Source organism: Amblyomma maculatum, chromosome 8, assembly GCF_055883805.1.
Source record: "Amblyomma maculatum isolate TAMU_Amacu chromosome 8, ASM5588380v1, whole genome shotgun sequence".
In the NCBI taxonomy this organism is placed as follows: domain Eukaryota; kingdom Metazoa; phylum Arthropoda; class Arachnida; order Ixodida; family Ixodidae; genus Amblyomma; species Amblyomma maculatum.
Window position 1 is genome coordinate 13,152,513 of NC_139351.1, and position 19,578 is coordinate 13,172,090.

Below are 19,578 nucleotides of genomic sequence, written 5' to 3' on the forward strand. Positions count from 1 at the left end.
GCTTCCCATTTAAAAGGTACGTCAGCCTTTGTAAGCTGCGTCAACGGTTCGGCGATCCGCGAAAAGTTTCTAACAAATCGTCGATAATAAGCGCACAGCCCAAGGAATCGGCGCACAGCTTTCTTGTCGGCAGGCGGTGGGAATTGTGCGATTGCAGCTGTTTTCTCCAGGTCTGGGCGAATACCGTCCTTGCTAACGATGTGACCTAGGAACCGGAGTTCTTCGTAGGCGAAGTGACACTTCTCTGCTTTTAGCGTTAGTCCCGATGACTTGATGGCTTCCAGCACTGTCTGTAGTCGTTTTAGGTGGTCTTCAAAGTTTGACAAGAAGACAACAACGTCGTCCAAATATACCAAACAAATTTGCCACTTCAAGCCTGCCAGGACTGTGTCCATTACTCGTTGAAACGTGGCTGGTGCGGAGCAGAGGCCAAATGGCATCACCTTGAACTCATAAAGGCCGTCCGGTGTAATGAATGCGGTCTTCTCGCGATCTCTTTCGTCGACCTCAATTTGCCAATATCCGCTCTTCACGGCCATTGATGAGAAGTACCTTGCATTGGAGAGCCGGTCGAGAGTGTCGTCGATGCGGGGAAGCGGGTAGACATCCTTCTTCGTTATGCTATTCAAGCGGCGGTAATCAACGCAGAAGCGAAGTGTGCTGTCTTTCTTCTTGACCAAAACGACTGGTGCCGCCCAGGGGCTGTTCGATGCCTGGATTACGTCATCACGCAGCATTTCCTCAACTTGATCGCGAATGGCCTGGCGTTCTCGCGGCGAAACACGATAAGGGCCTTGGCGCAGAGGTCGGGCGTGTTCGTCCGTTATTATGCGGTGCTTGGCCAGTGGTGTTTGTCGTACCTTCGATGACGATGAGAAGCACTCCCCGTAGCTTCGAAGAAGACTGAGAATCTGGTCTTTCCTGCTCTGGGTCAATGCCGGGTTGATGTCAAATTTGGGCTGACGGAATTGGTCCGGTGCGTCTTCCAGCTTTTGGTCGTGGAGGGCGAATACATCTTTGAGGTCGGCTAATTCGTCGAGAAAAGCGATCGTCGTGCCCTTGTTGAGATGCCGGTATTCTTCGGTGAAGTTTGTTACTTGCACCTGAGCTTGACCTCTCCGGAATTTCGCGATGCCTCTTGTGATGCCAACACCTCGTTCTAAGAGCAATTGGATATTTCCTTCGACGATGCCTTCAGCGGTTTCGATGTTTGCGCTACCTACGCAGACTGCGATGCTTGATCGGGGCGGGACGGTCAATTCTTCATCCAGGACGTTTAGAGGGATGTGTTGCATCGACGGACGTCGTCGTAGCAGGAATGGCTTTGTCTGCAGAGAGCTTGATGAGCTTGGATCTCAGGTCGATGATAGCCCTATGTTCATTTAGGAATTCCATGCCTAAAATCACGTCGCGGGAGCACTGCTGCAAGACCACAAAGCTGGTGGGGTAAGTACGCCCATTTACGGTTATTCTTGCAGTGCATCGTCCCGATGGAGTAATCAGGTTGCCACCTGTTGTGCGAATCAGCGGGCCATCCCAAGCGGTGGTAACTTTTCTTAGCTGAGAGGCTAGCGGTCCACTAATGACTGAATAGTCAGCTCCGGTGTCTACTAGGGCAGTGACTCTGCGACCGTCGACATCAACTTCAAGGTCACTTGTTCGCGTCCTGGCATTGCACGTGGGCCTTAGTGTCCGATCTCGGCTCCGTCGTTTCTTCAGGTCATGGCCGGGGCATACCGTTGTTACTTTGCTGGGCGGCGGTGTCTGCTTGCCCTCTGGTCGTGTTGTCGTCAATGTCGTCGTTCGGAGCGGCGATGAAATGGTTGCGTCGTCGTTAGTGGTCGTCGGTGGCGGAGGATCTTCGTCTTTTCGCCGTTGAGCAACCTCACCTCCAAAGGTTGCTGCCTTTACTTTCCCCTACGGGGGCTTGGGGACCTTCCGCGCACACTACCATCATAGTTACGTCCTGGCGACGCAAAGCGGGCCCTGTACGGGGATGGAGACCTGAATCGACGGCTTGGTGGCGCAATCTCACCGCTACGCAGATAGTTGTCGATTTCTTGTGGTCGTTCACCTGGGCGTGGTCGTGGAGCGTCGACTGCAAATCCGCGGAGACCGATTCGTCGGTACGGGCAGCGGCGCAGAATGTGGCCGGCCTCACCGCAGTGGAAGCATATTGGCCGGTTGTTGGCAGTCCTCCAGGCGTCGCACTTCCTCGCGCTTGTAGGTCTTTGGTAGGCTTGGCGGGCGGGGGCCAAGGGGCGGTTTTCAGGAACAGGACGGTAGCGGCGAGGGCTCGGAAAGTCATCATGTCGGGGCGGAGGGCGACGTAATGCACCAGCGTAGTTCATCGCTGTTGCCTCGTGTGCTGGAACAGTCGCAGCCGTCGCTTGAGGAACGCCCAGCGCCTGCTGGACTTCTTCACGGACGACGTCCGCGAGCGTCGCCACCTGCGGTTGTTGCGATGATGGCATCAGTCGGCGGACCTCCTCTCGCACGATCTCCCGGATGAGGTCCCGAAGGTTCTCTCCGCTTGTAGATGCGCTGGGGTAGTGAATTGAGCTGTCCGGCTGAAGTGGTCGCTCGTAGTGGCGCATCCGGGTGTCCAACGTTTTCTCGATGGTCGATGCTTCACTTTCAAATTCTTCCACAGTTTTCGGCGGGTTTCGGACAAGCCCCGCAAAAAGCGACTCTTTAACGCCTCGCATTAAGAATTTCACTTTGTCATCTTCGGTCATGTTAGGGTCGGCGCGGCGAAACAGGCGTTTCATCTCCTCTACGTAGGCCAGGACGGGCTCGTTTGGTAGTTGAATTCTTGATTGGAGGAGGGCCTGAGCTCTTTCTTTTCTGACAGAACATGTAAAGGCCATCAAGAACTGTGCTTTGAATATCTCCCAATCCTTGAAAGAAGTCTCGTGATTTTCAAACCAAATTCGGGCATGTCCTTGAAGAACAAATTAGACCTGCCTGAGTTTCGCAGCGTCGTTCCAGCCGTTGAAATCTGCCACACGGTCGAAAAGGTCCATCCAATCTCCCGCATCTTCATCCGGTTGTCCATGGAAGCAAGGGGGCTCACGGGGTTGGACGAAAACAACCGGTGCTGTAGGCTGGGCCATTGTCAGTGTCGATGTCTTCCGAGATCGAATGTGGTCAGGCAGCAGACCGTGTTCGGGTTGTAGGCCTTGGAGTCGGCGGCTGGCTCGGTGACCTGTAGGCTGGTTTTCCAGGGCGACTAGAATAAGGCTGAGGTCTTCGCTTGAAGGATCAAGGACAGCACCTCCACCAGATGTCACGTAGTGGTGACGAGGTTGGCGACACAAATGAAGGGGGGGTCGATGATTGCACTAAAGAAACTCTTTATTTGGGCTGACTTGCGCCCGCAAAATAACTAAGCAACTCGGCGGCGGCGATAGAAACAAACGTGCTCGTCGATCGTCGAACAAAGAATGCTCTTCACACTCGGCAACGCTCAATTTAAAGGCTGCACAGAACAATCTAGATAACGTCGCAAACAGCTACCAGCACGGGCTGGAACATTGTGGAAAGACACCCGAGCGGCCGGAACCTTCGAGACAGATCACGGTGCGTCTTGCGCTACAACTAAACTGATAAAGGTGTGACTCGCGACATCGAGCAGTAACAAACAAAGATTACGGAACTGATACGCGGTCCAGAATCAGAGTGATAAGCCTGTATCCCGGCGGCTGTTAAAAAACAACTGTTTTGAAGCTTTCGCGGTAATATATAAATAAATGATTATGTTCCAAGAGGAGAAATAGTGGACATATATCAATAAATTATTATGTTCCAAGAGGAGAAATAGTGGACTAATATCAATAAATGATGATGTCCCAAGAGGAGAAATAGTGGACATATATCAATAAATGATTATGTTCCAAGAGGAGAAATAGTGGACATATATCAATAAATGATTATGTCCCAAGAGGAGAAATAGTGGACATATACCAATAAATGATTATGTCCCAAGAGGAGAAATAGCGGCCATATATCAATAAATGATTATGTCCCAAGAGGAGAAATAGTGGACATATATCAATAAATGATTATGTTCAAGGAGGAGAAAGGCGCAGAAGAAAAGAGGAGAAAGATGGATAGTTAGAGTTGATAAGGAACGTCGCGGTCCCAAGATAACAGAGGCTCGACCAAGACAGGTTTTTCGAAGAGACATGGAAGCGCTTTTTGAACTGCTCTGGGTGTAATCAGGCTGATCATCATAAATATATCGACCACGTTCGAGAGGCGCTCGAAGCACTTTCTTCTGCAGTTTTAACGCTACAAACATGAATGCCCCAGGCACTCCACAAAATAGGCCTGAATAAAATGGTATACGCAAAAATGAAAATCTAAATTATCTCAAAACGTCAAAAGAAAACGGTTCTTTTCTTTTCTATTTTTTATCTATCTTCAGTTCGACTTTGGTTGATAACAAAATTCAGTCGATATAGCTCATTCGATCAGATGCAAAGTAAGCGCATATGCGAAGTTTATGGAGCAAGTAATTTTAAAGGCACTACTCGCTAAGAATTAGATTTCCCTTGAGCATAATTACAGGCGTCGGCGTTGAATTTAAAGAAGTTATAATTGATATTTCTGAAACAGGAGCTACAAGATCTGAAGCACAGCCTTTTAATGCATGGCATGAATTCGTGCATCCTAATCGTATTAACGAACAGCCCGCCGGTGGATTAGTCTGCATGCCGATCGAAGCTGTGCAGGCTTTAGCATCATTAGGCCATCCTCGGATTAGGTTCGCTGCCACATTCGTTTCAATTCCAATTTGGTCGACTATTATGTTTAAAGCTTAGTATTTAGGCAAAAGTCTGCGAAATCGGTACGTATAGGTACACTACTACTAAGGCATTGGAAAGGCAAAATGTTCTGGTAAGGGCACATATTGACACATTGGGTTAAATTTGGAAGACCACCTATGTTCAAACAGCACACAATGAAGCGGTCAAATGCTGGTCAAACTCAAGGGCTTCCCCCCAATACCTTAAGTATCCATCACTGCGCGGTAACGCAATCCCGGTAAGCTAAGGAGCTGCTCTCAGACTCCATGCACTTGCTGTTAGATTATACGTCACTGGAACCAAAGACATGATGTCTAAATAGAGTTCTTTGTTCAAGTTGGAGCATTTTTTTATTTTAGGTTTAGTTTTAGTGTTCTAATAAAAAGATGCCGGTTTCCGCCCACATGATTTTCACCTGCATCTAACGACGGGCATTATACATTTTATAACAAAAATAGTTATCGCGTGTACTGAGGTTTCTCTCACACCAGTAACAAGGATACAACTCAAAAAGAAATGTTTGTCTGTTCAACTTGCGCCGTACGCGGCACAATCGAGCTGGAACAACGCCGATGCTTTACACGTTTGCGATTTTCCTTGCTTATCTAAGACTGAACTGCGTGCATTTTATTGCTTTCAGTACACTCCCTTAAACAAAATGTTTCGCCGAAACATAAAATAAATTTGAATTCAAACAAATGCTCAAAAGCAGTGTCTAGCAGCTTCAGTTAGTTGGTTTCCCAGCCGAACTGGATAAGAGTTATAGTGCTGATTGTGTGCAGTGTCATGGGTGGCGTCCACTGAAAAAAGAACCATTTAAAACCAGGGAGCGTAATATACGTACGAGCTGAATTCAGGTCCTTTTCATGCGTGCTCATTGTAGTGCCACCAAAACGTGAAGCGAGAATGGCATGCAATGTCCTTGCTGGCCCTGGCGACTGAACCGCGCATAAACTAACGCTAAGTGGCCGTCTTATAGTTTCCCTAAGGTAACTGATGTGCAAACTGAAGAAGATTCATTGAGAACAGACAATGTCAGCCGCTAGGAATATTATAACCCAACAAAACAAAAACCGAAATTTTATTGATTTGTAGCACCGTTAAGAACACCTCTCTTTTCTTTAACGGGGTGTAAAGGGACGATAATTGTTTCTCATTAGGGCAATAAGCAAATATGAAAAAGCATTTAGGGAGAAGTGCTACAAACAGTGTGGTTTACCACGGCTAACTTGATCGTTCTTACTGCCCATAATTTATAAAATTCGCATTATTTGGGAAATATATGTGTTAGATACTTCACAATTAGGGTCGTCATATCAGAGCGACCAGAATTTCCTTTAGATGAAACGTCAGACAAATATGACGTATCCCATAAAATGAACTTCCTTGGACGTTACTGGCTAAGACTAATTGTCGTGTTCCAAGGCCATCCCAGCGCGTATGTTTTCTTGCAGTTATCTCAACAGAAAACAGATCTCAGTCTCTTTTTCTTGGCAAACAGCTGCAGTTCTCTTCCTGTTAAGGATGATGATAGAGAAAATAATGAAAAACCAACAGGTAGTAAGACCCGTTTGTTTGCATATGATTACGGCCTGTTTCATCATATCATGTGCTCGAAAAACGAGATTGATGTTGACGTTTTTGTCATCCTTGAACGGCGGCAGAATTGGGTCATCGTGATACACAAATAAAAGAGAAGTCTTATTTGCATGACACGTAGGAAAAATCTCTTTGATCGCAGGCCTCACCTTTGCCAATCACCATTACATGGTCTCCAGTTTTAAACACGAAGATATAACAATAAATACCAATCTCTCCTGGAATTCCCATGCAGAAAACAACAGCTCGTCCATCTTGCGCAGCGTAGGGTTCTTCTTGCGGAAGAAAGCTTCGAAGGCCCCCAATGAAGTTAAACTGCTCGATTATATTCCGCTAATGGAGTCTAAGCTCGATAATGCATGTGTTGCGTGTCCTGGGAGCCGCATACTAAATCATAATGTAAAAACGTGAAATAATCCAAACAAAAGTCCTAATATGTATTTGTTCGAAATTTTCACCGTCAGATTCTTCATTTTATTCTGTGAGATCAGCAATCTCACCCCAAACGTTTGTCTTGAGGGCAGCCGACTGCTTGTGTGTGTCCCTCCTGACCATCGTGGCACTGCTCTGCCTGTCATGCACAACTATATTGCGTCCGGCCATCATGGCTTCACGCGTACATATATCCCAGAACATGGCAGCTATTCTCCCTGCCCGGATTATAAATGACAACGCGGCAGTACGTATCACGCTATATCCAGTGTCAACCTTTTAAGCCTCCTACTTTTCTTAGTTTGGCACATGCAACTGATTAGCCGGTTGCACTCTCCATTTTCGAAAGTGGGTATCTGGTGCTTGGTCCGCTCAACAAGTCAGCAACCAGCCACCATTGGATCATTGTATGAGTCGAATACTAAAGAAGATACGCAGAGAGGTTCTTCTCTCAAGTCTGCCTTGGCAGGAGACGTTTTTAACGTCTGCTGTGCTTTGTCATTCTTTGCCCCATCGCTCATCGAGTCATTACAGAGATTAGACGTCAGTTTACCGGAGATGATATCAAAGAGTTCCTTCTGCAATTTCACTTTGATTGTCGGCGTTCTACGCCTTATGATTCATATTCAAGTGGCTTCAGAGAGCCCAAAAACCACGCCTTCAAGAACGTGCGTCCCATGTTGGAGGTCGAACATACAGAAGCCTTCGATTATCTCATCATCCTGACACATTCGTTTCGAGGACACTCTGCCGTGGAGAGGAAGCGCAAAGACTTCCCCGACTCAGAAACTTGAGTTCACAAGGCCTAGGCAGGGTCGGGTACGACGACGTCCGCATTACATTTATATACTCTCCCGGGGACTGCATTTGACTTTATACATAATTGAGTCGACGAAGATACTGTAAGAAATATCGCTCGACGTACTCCCATCCAGCTGTCATTCTCCACCGCGTCAGTGAAGTTAATTAGTTCATTACGTTATCTCGAGCTACCTGAAGGCGCAGCCGCTTTCTGTAGAATCAGGTCGTCCGTATCGTCCGCCTCACACCTTGCCGACAGCCAGCTAACTAATCTGCCGCTCAAGAGCGAGCTTTGACTGACCCGGGTGAAGTGCTGCGATGCACTTTGCCAGTTGTATCAAGATGAAGACATGGAAGAATGGAGGCAAGGCGGCTGAGTGGTTCACCATACGCTGTCTATTCCGCGACGTCCCTAATGACTGTACATAAATTAGTGTTATTCCTCGCAACTTCGAGGGTTCCTGGGTTTTGCGGCGTCGGCGTTGTCCCTCGTAAGCAGCTCGACTTTAACACACACCTTCCTTATTCCCTTACGCTGAGATTATGGTGTGCAGAGAAACGTGTTAGAAATACGGCGTCTTTCCATATATGTGAACCAATTATAAAAAGCATGCTTCACAGCTCAAGTGAAAAACATGATAACACATGGTAGACACTGCAAATATGATTCAGGTGTCGACAGAAATGAGTGTGACAGATTGTGCGCCTTTCCATTTCAAGGACTCAGTTATGAAAGGCACGCTTCAGAGCTCAAGTGGAAGACGTGACCACACACTGTACACACTCAAAGATAATTCATGAATAATGCGAGCGCCCACACCGCACACCGGGGTAACATGTGCAGCAACCGGGGAATTCACACACTCACACGAAAATAATCATATTTTGATGTTGCTTGCGTATATACACCTAATGAACCACGGTAAAAAAAAAATCTTTTAAGCTCTTTAGTGCCCGTTCCTGGCTTTCGCTTCGTCGTCGCTGTCGCCGTTGTTCCCCGTAACTAGCTGTTTGCAATTGTATGCACAATTCTTTCCCTCAATCTATCAAAAAACTGAAACACCTGACAATCTACACTCAAATTTCGCAATAGGAAGTACAGTTCTCATCGCCAATTTTTATGGGAATCTGGAGCTATCCACCTGCGAGCAGTGGGAGGCCGCTACGCTCAGATCGGACCCGGCAATCGAACTGCGGGCCATCGAGCGTGCAACCCAGGTCGCTAGAGCTCAAGGGCTCCTGGCCATCTGGCGCCGAAGCTCCTGTCTGCCTGACTTCCTCAAATAATAAATGTTTATCCTCCTCCTCCTCTTAGCTTGCACACAACAACATCGCGATTGATCTTGCAAAACACATATCTTATTTTACTACACTCTATACAAGTCATACCTGTTCATTGACCTCGTACTTTTTCTCGAACTGATGTATTTTAATTTTATTTTTTTTTCGTGTACCGTAAATATCCGCCACCAATGTTATCTAAAGGAATTCGTTTAATTGTCCTTTAATATGTTTCCCTTCGATCTGAAATATCTAAATATTAGCTATTACTGCTAGGATATACGCCATTATCTGCCGCATTAAGCTGACGCTACGGTACCGAAAAAGAGATATTAGGCTACTAGAAGAAACATGTGGGCTAGTTGGTGATTCGTGACGAAGGAATAAAGGGAAAATAAGTAAAAAAAAGACAACCTAGTCACTTTGACGCGGAATTTCATTGCTGACATTTAAAGCCTGTCTGCCGAAAAATTAACTTAGATTATATTTGAGAAACATGAAGATGGTTAGATCTCGTGAATAGGCACATCGAGAATAACCTCTCTGGTTCTACTCGTGGACGGAAGGCGAACTGACACAATCTACGCACATCATCTAGATTTAGCAAATCTTTTGCACTTTCTTTTCAGATGCCATCCCTACTGAGCAACGGCTAGCTAAATCTAACGCAACTTCCTTGAAAAATTGGTATTGCTTAGTAATGTCAGATAAATGCAATATCAGATGTTCTCCGACCTTATGATTAAAGATGTGGGGAGATTGCGTCAGTTGTTTTTTTTTTGTAAAAAACATGAATCTGATGCAGGTGAATTTTCCTACTGGAATGTTCATGGGTGTACCCTCCTTGTACCCTCCTCGTTAACGAAGCATTCGTTTCTTTCACAATACAGCAGAAGTAGCGCCCGTCGAAAGTCCTAATTGATCACATTTGTTAGGTCTTTTAACTTGTGTGTGTTAGCTCAATTGTACGTATTAATTTTTCACTTTTGGTGAGGTCGCTAAATGTCGATTTTGTTTCGCATCGCCTCATACATCTCGACACAATTCCTTGCACAGTTGAATGCAGACATTTCATTCCATGCTACTGATTGAGCACCTTGCAGTATTCGTACAATGATTCTTGATGGCGACAAAAAACAAAGCAGGCAAAAGGAACTGTTAGTGCAGATGATATGATGTCTGGACAAAAGATAGAAAGAGTCAGCTGTCTCCCGTTAGTGGGATTTTAATTCTCTTCCAATTCATAACCATATTTCAGAATTACCATGGCGCGGATACATATAATAACGAACGAAACCTTACTTCAAGTCACCGCTTCTCGCATTACTTACACCTTTTTCTTATCTAAGCTTGGGCTAAATTTAAAGTTATTCGGCATTCTCGGAACATTCCAGAATTCAGGAAACCAATGGGGTGGCGCGAGCAGGAAGCCTAAAAAGCAGTGTCACAAAAGTGCAAGGCGGAAAGCGAATGTGGAGGTATATCATGGAGCAGCCTACAATGCAATCGCGCCAAGAGTGCTGATTTTGTGCGCCTGTTGCGAAGAGCGTGGACTTGCCGTAGGCCGAGAAGAACCCCAGAGGAGAGAGTCCTCACTTGTACATTGTGCACTTAGCCACAGCAAAGTCAAGCGCCACTCTGCTTAGCACGGTTGATTCCGTTAATGATCGCATATTGTTCAATGTCTCAACTGCTCATCGCTCAGTTAAATGTGTTATATAAATCCTGCTAATTGTTACTCCTTTCTGAGTTATATAGTTTGTAGGCGATGTAATCTGTTTTAATGTGATAGTGCTGAAGACCCCATATTCAGAAACTACACAGTTGGCGTTGTGAGTAAGTATGTCACTGCTAGCAGGCAGCTGACATGGCACGCACTGATTAGGCTTTAAGTTGCCGGACGTTACGTTTTCCAGCAGCTGCCAACTCAGGTCTCTTTTTATTGCGAAAGCAATCCTACTTGCCCTTTCAGCCTTTACCGTGGCGCGGCGGTGCCACCATTGACCATAGTTGACATCTGTGTGACGTCATGTGTGACATCACGCTGAAGAGAAGGGCGACCGACTCGCACTGTCGCAAGCCGCGGCGGTGCCACCACCGGCGCCTAACTCCTGCGCTCTCCACTAGGAGCGCAACAGGTGTTGTGACGTCACGCTGAGAGAAGGGCGACCGACTCGCGCCGTCGCAAGCCGCGGCGGTGCCCCCACCGGCGCCAAACTTCTGTGCTCTCCGCTAGGAGCGTAACAGGTATTGTGACGTCACACTGAAGCGAAGGGCGACCGACGGTGCCACCATCAGTGCCTAACCCCTGCGCTCTCCGCTAGGAGCGCGATTGTGGCGTTACGCTGAAGAGATTAGGCTCGACTCACGTCGCTAGAAAGCAGTAACTGTGCCAACCACCAGCGGCTTAACATTGCTTCGCGGCGATGCCGCTTACCACTAGGGAAGCTCGTCGTAATGCGCGTAAAAGAGAGCGGCGAGCTACAGAGACAGAGGAAGAGCGTGAAACAAGACTCGCTAAGCGACGTGCCCAGTATGCGGCTCGGCCAGAACGTGCGAGCTCTTCAACAAGGACCCAAGAAGAGACCCCAAATTCATCGACGCCTTGGAAGAAAAATACTACCTCCAGCTATGCCCTCAGCAGCCAAGATCAACTACTCAATGGGGGAGCAGTTTGGACTTGGTCGCCTACAGAAATGCAGACTGGTATTCAATAAGACAGGTACAAGTGAAGAGTCACTTCTTCACGGACCACCGAAGTGTGTTTATTGGCTTGAATAAAAGCGATGAACCACTGTAACAATGTGTCTCTTGTGTGACTAGTGTGTACCTTGGATTTACCAGGACACTTACCATGAGTGCCAGTGCAGGAACAGCAGTTCTGGAGTCTGCATTAACATCACCAGCAACCGAGTATATCCTCACAGCCGCAGCGATTATAGTTTCACTACTAGTTGTACATAGAATAGCCAAGTGATCACCACAGCAGCACAAGGTATACAACAAGTTTCACACAAACACCGCAACAGCACGACTATCACGTGAGCGAGGGCGTAGCCATGGGTATTGCTTTCGCAATTTCCCGGCTTAACCAAGTTGAGCCACAGCCAATTTTCATATGATATGATAATACGGTAAAAATCCAGCCAGATTCTTCGCATTAAAATCAGGCACGCTAGCCTTAGATCATGCAGGTACGTTCAAAAGGCTTTGCTAAAGTCAGGTTTCGTATATGGGGTGGTAGTGTGCACTATCGCTTCATACCCTTAAATGTGCACCTTACGTGTTTCCAGTAATTTTAGTGCAACATCTCCTTTCTTTCCTATTTCCAGAGTGGAAACGAATCTCCATGTGCTACTTGAATGAGAAAAATGGGCTGTTATGAATATTTCTGTTTTATGCGCTACCTACGTCTAATAAACTTGTCCTTTGTACTCGCAGTCATATCCCACAGTGATTGTGTCGTACCGCTACAATTGCGAATTCCATTGTAAAGAAGGCGGCAAAGAAGAGGCGAAGATACAGCCCTAATTCTTTGGGTGTCCTTGGGCTCTGGCGACTTGAGATGCGCACTCGATGGTGCGTAGTTGAATTGGTCGGTACGTGCTTAGCATATGAGCCTCTTTCTGTTCACATGGAGAAGGCTGCAGATCCTCCGGACAGGGATCTCGTGGACATTCCCATAGTACGTGTTCAAGAGGTGACCCTCTGGTGACCTAATGCAAGAATATACATGGGCGTAGATAAAATGAATTTGGGAAAGAATGGTCGGTAATTTTCGGCAAGTAATCTCCTATGCATTTGTAAACGATCAGTATTCCGGGAAGCATATGTTATGTGTCTAAATTTGATGCAGTGTTATTTCTTGTTATGAAACATTAAGCTGAAGTGTTGCCAGATTTTCTCTGGTTGTATTAGTGTTCCCTTAAAGCAACTGTCCGATGCTTCCTTGCCTTTTCCGTAGGTTCTCGTCATAGAATACCAGTGTTAGTTTGCTGAGAAGCGCTATAACAATTCCGTGCTTCTACAATGATTTGCTGCTCAAGGAGCTTCTATGTTATACCTAGTCACATAAAAGTTATTATTCAACACTCTTACGCAAATAAACCAATGCACTGTATGCTCCTGTTTCAAATTCATGGACGGTCATTTTTCACGGGCTCAAGTTAGAACTTGTCGGACCTAAGACGAGGAACAACCAGCTCCGACAGAGTTCTTGTTCGAACTGTTTTTTTTTATTGAGCTGCTCGCGCTGGAGGTGCCTGGTGCCATGCTCTTCTTTTTCGAGCGCCGGGCCGTGGCTTACGATAAAAGCGCGGCGCGAGGGGCGCTACAGGGCTCCCCTCCGTAGAGCGGAAGCCAAGTCATCTGCCATTCAGCGGACAAGTTTGGTACAGACTCGGCAGAGCCGAATCGAGAGTGAGTGAAGGGGTCACGATTGGAGGAGTGGCAATTTAAGCAGCTTTCAGCCTGTCAGCAGACACATCTTCACGGCCGTTGATGCCTAGAATGAATGTCTTCGTCGCACGCTGGAGCACGCGGAACGGTCCGTCGCAGTCCGGTGTTGATGGAGAATAGACGTGGTCAGGGCGAACGAAAGCATGGCCACAGGAGTCCAGATCCTGGCTCACAAATCCAAATTGAGGATTACGATTAACAGGGATGACCGAAGTATTGTGTCGAAATGTCTTTCGATTGTCGCGGACGTAGGGTGAAGCATCATGGATGAGCGAAGGGAACGAAGGAGAGAAGAATTCCACAGTAAATCGCAGGCGAACGCCATAGACCAGCTCAGCAGAAGAGAAGCCAAGATCAGCCTTCAGTGATGAGCAGATGCCAGAAAGGACGAGGGGAATATGGTCAGACCAGCGTTCCCTCGGTTGATAAGTGGTAAGGACAGCCTTGAGTTAGCTATGAAGACGTTCCACTATGCCATTTGACAAAAGATGGTAGGCGGTCATATGAATGTGACGGATGCCCAGGACGTTGGCAAGGGCAGTAAAGAAGGCTATCTGGAACTGGCGGGTGGCCACGTTTGGTGGGGACGGCAGACGGCTAGCTAAACGAGACACCCAGCCGGCCACGAAGGCCGTAACAACCGTCTCGACGGTATTGCAGAAACACTTATAACTTCGGGCCAGCGAGTGAAACGATCACACAAGTGAGCAGGTATGGGGCCCCACGTGAGGACGGAATAGGTCTAACAATGTCTCTGTAGACGTGGACAAGTCTCACATCGGGAGGCCGAAAAAAAGAGGCAGGAGTGAGGGTATGGCGTTGGACTTTCACGCGCCGACATTGAATGCAGGTTCTGACCCAGCGACGGACATCGGGATTCATGCTCGGCCAAAGGAAGCGCGATGTAACCAGCTTCTGTGTGGCATAAATATCAGGGTGGCTCATAAGGTGCAAATTGTAAAATATGGCGCGACGGAACGTCAAAGGTTCGTAAGGGCGCGGAAGAGCAGTGGATGTCTCACACGTAATCAACGTAGAGGAAAACGGCAGCGGACATTCTGCGAAGGACAGCCACGTGGACGATGAACGAAGGCAGTGCAGCTGTGGGTCGTTGCGGTGTGCGGCTGCTAACTCCTTCACGTCCACCGATGAGTCGGACGTCATGGCACAGACACGGGAAAATTCATTAGCAGCAGCATGTTCGGGTCCATGCACGTGATGGAGATTCACTGTAAACTATGAGATAAAGGACAGTTGGCGAATTGCGTTCAGTGTATGTGCTGTGATCCCTAGAGAAGTCAAACGTCAATAGCTTATGGTCTATGAAGACGTGAAACCCTCCAAGAAGTGGCGGAAATGCTTGATGGCGAGGTACCTCGAGGAGCTCTCGACCGAAGGGGCTGTATTTAGCCTTTCGTGGCTTTAGCTATGGTGAGAAAAAAAACAAAAGGCAGCCAGCTAGAGACGTGCTACTCACGCACTGCGCCGACTGCAATGCTAGAGGCATCAGTGGAAAGATGCAGGGAAGCGTCAGGAACGAGATGTATTAGCAAAGTGCCATCTGCTAGCACCTTGTCCGCAGCAGCGAATGCAGCTGCAGTGTTGTCAGCGCACTTAAGTGGCACAGCTGGATCTTTTTCGTAGCCGAAAGATCGGTTATAGGCTTCAAGAATTAGCACTCTTGGGGTGAATGCGGCGTGTTAGTTCAGAAGGCCCAAGAATTTTCTGAGATTCTTAAGTGATGTAGAGGGTGGAAAACCTTTAAAGGTCTTTAGTTTGCTGACGAGAGGTCGGATACCTTGTAGAGTGACAAGATGGCCTAGAAACTCAATTGTAACAACGCCGAAAAGGCACTTGGCCGGATTGACAACGAGGCCGTATTCATCAAGGTGCTGGAAAAGGGCGCGTAGGTGAGCTTGCAACGAGGAGATCATCGATGAAGGCGAAAATGAAGTCGAGGCCTCGCGTAACCTCGTTTATAGTTCGCTGAACATTCTGTGCAGCGTTGCGTAATCGAAAAAGCATCCTGACATACGCAAAGACGCCGAAGTGGTAATGGCCGTCTTCAGAATATCAGCGGGATCCACAGGGATTTAATGGAACGCCTTCACTAAGTCAATCTTAGAGAAAATCGAGCAAACAGCCAACTTTGATGAGAAGTCCTGCATGCGAGGAAGTGGATAGCGGTCTCTAAAGTGAGTTTAGAGGTTTCGGTAATATCCGCAATGGCTCCAGTCACCCAGATGTTTCTTTGGCACCATGTGCATTGGCGATGCCCAGTTGCAGGAGGAAGAGCGCGCAATGCCGAGTTCAAGCGGATGGGGGAGTTTTTTATCGCTTGGAGTGGGGAGGTCGATTCACTGCGACGGCGATCTATTCAAACTTCTTGATTACACTGATCTGTGCTACCGTGTTAACGAAGAAGCGAGCGCCAGTGATCTTGTCCGAAACATAAAATAGGTGGCATGTCCGTCTACCAGTACCACTGCCGCCATCAGTGGCCTGTCGCAGCGTTTCCCGACCAGGAGCACTGGTGGGTACAGTTGCGGGCAGAGCTGCCGAAAATACGATGCTACCAGCACAGCCTTGCTGCGCTTCGGTTGGTTGGATGTCCGGAGAGGGCGCCGGTGCCTAGGAGTGGCGGCGGACTGGAACCTCGGTGAAGAACGGCGTGGCAGAGGCACGAGGTCTTCAAGTAGTCTGGCTAATGTATCCAGTCGCTCTTCTGTGCTCACAATCTGGGAGGTTGGAGTAGCAGCGGAAGGTGGAGCGGTCATGGCGCTGACACTGACCTGCCTTGAGTAATCCGCAACATGATCCGCGAGTTCGGCGAGCTTGTCCAGAGTGACATCACCGGCGGCCGCGGTGACGAGGACCATGTTCTAGGGAGGTCACTGGAGAAACAACTCACGTAGTAAACTGTCCCACCCCGAGTGGGAGACTTCAAGCAGCTTTCGCATACGACGAAGGAGCTGCGATAGACGGCTATCACCCAGTTCTGTAGCGGTGATGGGGTACCTAAGTCGGCTGCGCTCGGAGGCTAATTTATTAATAATAATAAAAAAATTATTTCTTTTTTCCAGTACAAATTGAGGCCTGCCAAAGCCTCCGAAGGCTTTTAACCAGAGCCGCATTCAACGGGTCAAAGGTCGGGCTGTTTTCGGCGAGGCGATAATGTCCGTTAATTCTTCGGCGACGTCAGGAGGCGTTGAGGAGTGAGTGAGTGAGTGAAAAACTTTATTAAGTATATTTAAGGGAGGGGGATGTGTAGGTGGGGTCTCTAGTCCGGGACTCCAGCGGCTGCCGCTGCTACCCGCGCACGTGTCACGATGGCCCGTTGGGCCTCTAGTCCAGAGCTGGATAGGGCAGCCTCCCACCCCTCAATTGTTGGCACTGCATTCGGATCATCTGGAGGATTGTGTGGGCAGGTCCACACCATGTGGTGCAGGCCTGCCTTTTCCCCGCAATATTTGCATTTGGGGTCGCAGAACCCGGGGTGTATTGTGTTTAAACGGGCTGGTGTTATATGTACCTGTCTGTAGGCGTCGCCATCTAACTTCCTCCGCTTTGGAGAGCCCCTTGGCTGAGGGTGGATATTTTCTGCTAGAGAGTCCAAGAGATGGAGGAACTTGGCCACCTGGTGGGTGATACGCCGCAAGTAGAAATGCATCCCAAACAAGAGAACCCAGGCTCGAGGGCTGTCGGGCCAAAATGGTGGCAGGCTGATTGGTTGAAACGCGGCAACGAAGCGCCGTTATGCCGAGTGTCCTGAGGCGGGTCGCCGGCTGTAGGAGGGGTGGAAGTGCCAGCGGAATCACTGTAGGAGGGCGGGTTTGCGTGGTCGATTCCGAGTCACCAAAAATGTCGGAGCTAAGAAGAGAAATAACCAGGTCCGACAGTGTTCGTGTTCGAACTGTTTTTTTTTTATTGCGCTGCTCGTGCTGAGGCGACTAGTGCCAACCTGTTCTTCGTTCTCCATCACCGTGGCGTAGATTGAGATAAAAGCTCGGCTTTACGGGCGCTACGAGCTCATTGTTCACAGTCTGTACGAGCACAGAAGTGACCAAAATGATTATAGAGACATCAACTGCTTCCTGAATACAGCGCCTCTTGCCTCTAAAATAAGTTTTTCAAAACTATTAAATATAAAGAAATGCAAGGTTTTTATAACTACACAGCCTAATAATACAACAACGCGTAAAAGCTAGGTCCGGTCTCTAAACTTGATCAAAATAAAAACTATGAGCCTAAGACTTTGCCAAATACAATAGTATTATGCTATCCGATGAAAAAAGAACGGGGTTAAATTTCTTCGCCTTGTCTCTTGCGTGGTTCAAGTTAATGATGTACCTTCGTTTAGGCGGCACACAATAATTTGCTTTTAGAGTAACGCATAAAAAAGAAAAATATTTGGTTGCAATGCAATGTTTGTATTATAATTAACTTGAACCAGGATTCTGAAGTGTCTGGGTTCCTCTTAGTTCGAAGTAGAAGCGAACGGCATAGTTATGATGCCGACTGTGCTTTTTTTTTTGAGCAGCCACCAGCATGGTGATAGGCCAAACGTAGTCAAGCCAAACCAAAAATGGCACCCACCTATACACACTGTCTGTTTAATTCCAGGTCGTATGAGGTTCTTCCAATTTATGCCCATAAAACGTGGTCCTAATTTCTTTGCATGAACCACACATTTGCAATTTCACCACATCTAGATCTTCTTAAGACTTTCAGGTATGAAGAAAGATCTAGTGAGTCTGTAATATGTCAGTGTAGTTTCCTTGCATTGCATGCATGCATGGCTTTTTGTAGCCTAAGAATAAGCAGGTAATGTGCTGATATAAACAAAGAGGCGTGTTTCTCAGGTATTAAAAAAAAAGAAGTAGCCACTACCATACCAATGCAGTCATAAAATTTGTTTTTCTGTCTTTAGCGGCTTCTGGTCATTTGCTTTTATAATAAACTGTATTACTCTATGATGCATAATTACTACTTAGAGACTACTGAAGCATGACTTCATAATCAAATATTTATACATATTACACTGCATTCTCAGTTTTGCTATATTAGTCCAGCCGATAGAATCCCTCATCGGAGATTAGTGCAGTATGAACTTAAAAATAACGTATATCAAAACTTTCTTTATTTCTCCCTATTTTACTACTTCTATTTTATTATATGAGACCCATAACAAAATATTAGTATTCGCAAGTTAGTGCAGCGTGAACCCGATAATGAAATATATATTTCATTATTCTTGCTATTTTACTATATTCTGATTTTAATTGTATTACGCGTCAGGCAGAATTGCTATTCGGAGATTAGTGCAGCATGAAGTCGATATATATAAAAAGTCATGCTATTTTGCTATGTTCATATTTTACTATATTAGGCCATGAGATAGCATTGCTAATCAAACATTAGTGCAGCATGAACTCCATATTGAAACATGATTTTTACCCGCCATGATGGCGCAGTGGTTAGTGCGCTACAGTGCTGTGCCCAACGATGCAGGATCGAATGGCGGCCATGGTGGCCGCTTTTCGATGGTGGAGAAAAGCAGGGCGCCCATGTGCTTTGGGATGTCAGTGCGCGGTAAATCACCCCTGGTGACTTAAATTTCCGGAGTCTTCCACTACGGCGTCTCTCATAACCTGAGTCGCTTTCGTGTGTTAAGCCTTGCATAACAAAACATCGAACTATTTCATATATTTCTATTCCTCCTGTTCTACTATCTGCCCATAGGTACTATGTTAGGCCATCAGACAGCATTGCTAAACGGTGACTAATGCCGCATGAGCTCTGTGATCCAATATTGTGACGTGATGATAAGACCGATGACAAAAACGAAAACGGAAGGCAGGGCTGTTCACCAGAATGGCCTCCGGCTGGCTACCCTACGGTGGTGCAAAGAGATAAGGGGGTAAAAGACGGGAAGAGAAAAGGGATGTAAAGCACAGTTAGAGTTTGTCACTCAAACTGGTGGCCATTTATAACTAAGTTCAGTTCAGTTCAGTTGTTCAGTCGTGTCCGACTCTTCGTGACCCTATAAACCATATCACGCCACGCTTTCCGGTCTCTCACTATCTTCCTAACATCACATAACTTCATGTGCAGCGCCTCGAGGATGTCATCTAACCATCGCGTTTGATGCCTATCCCCTCTCCGGTGACCCTCAACCTTTCCCAACATCAAATAT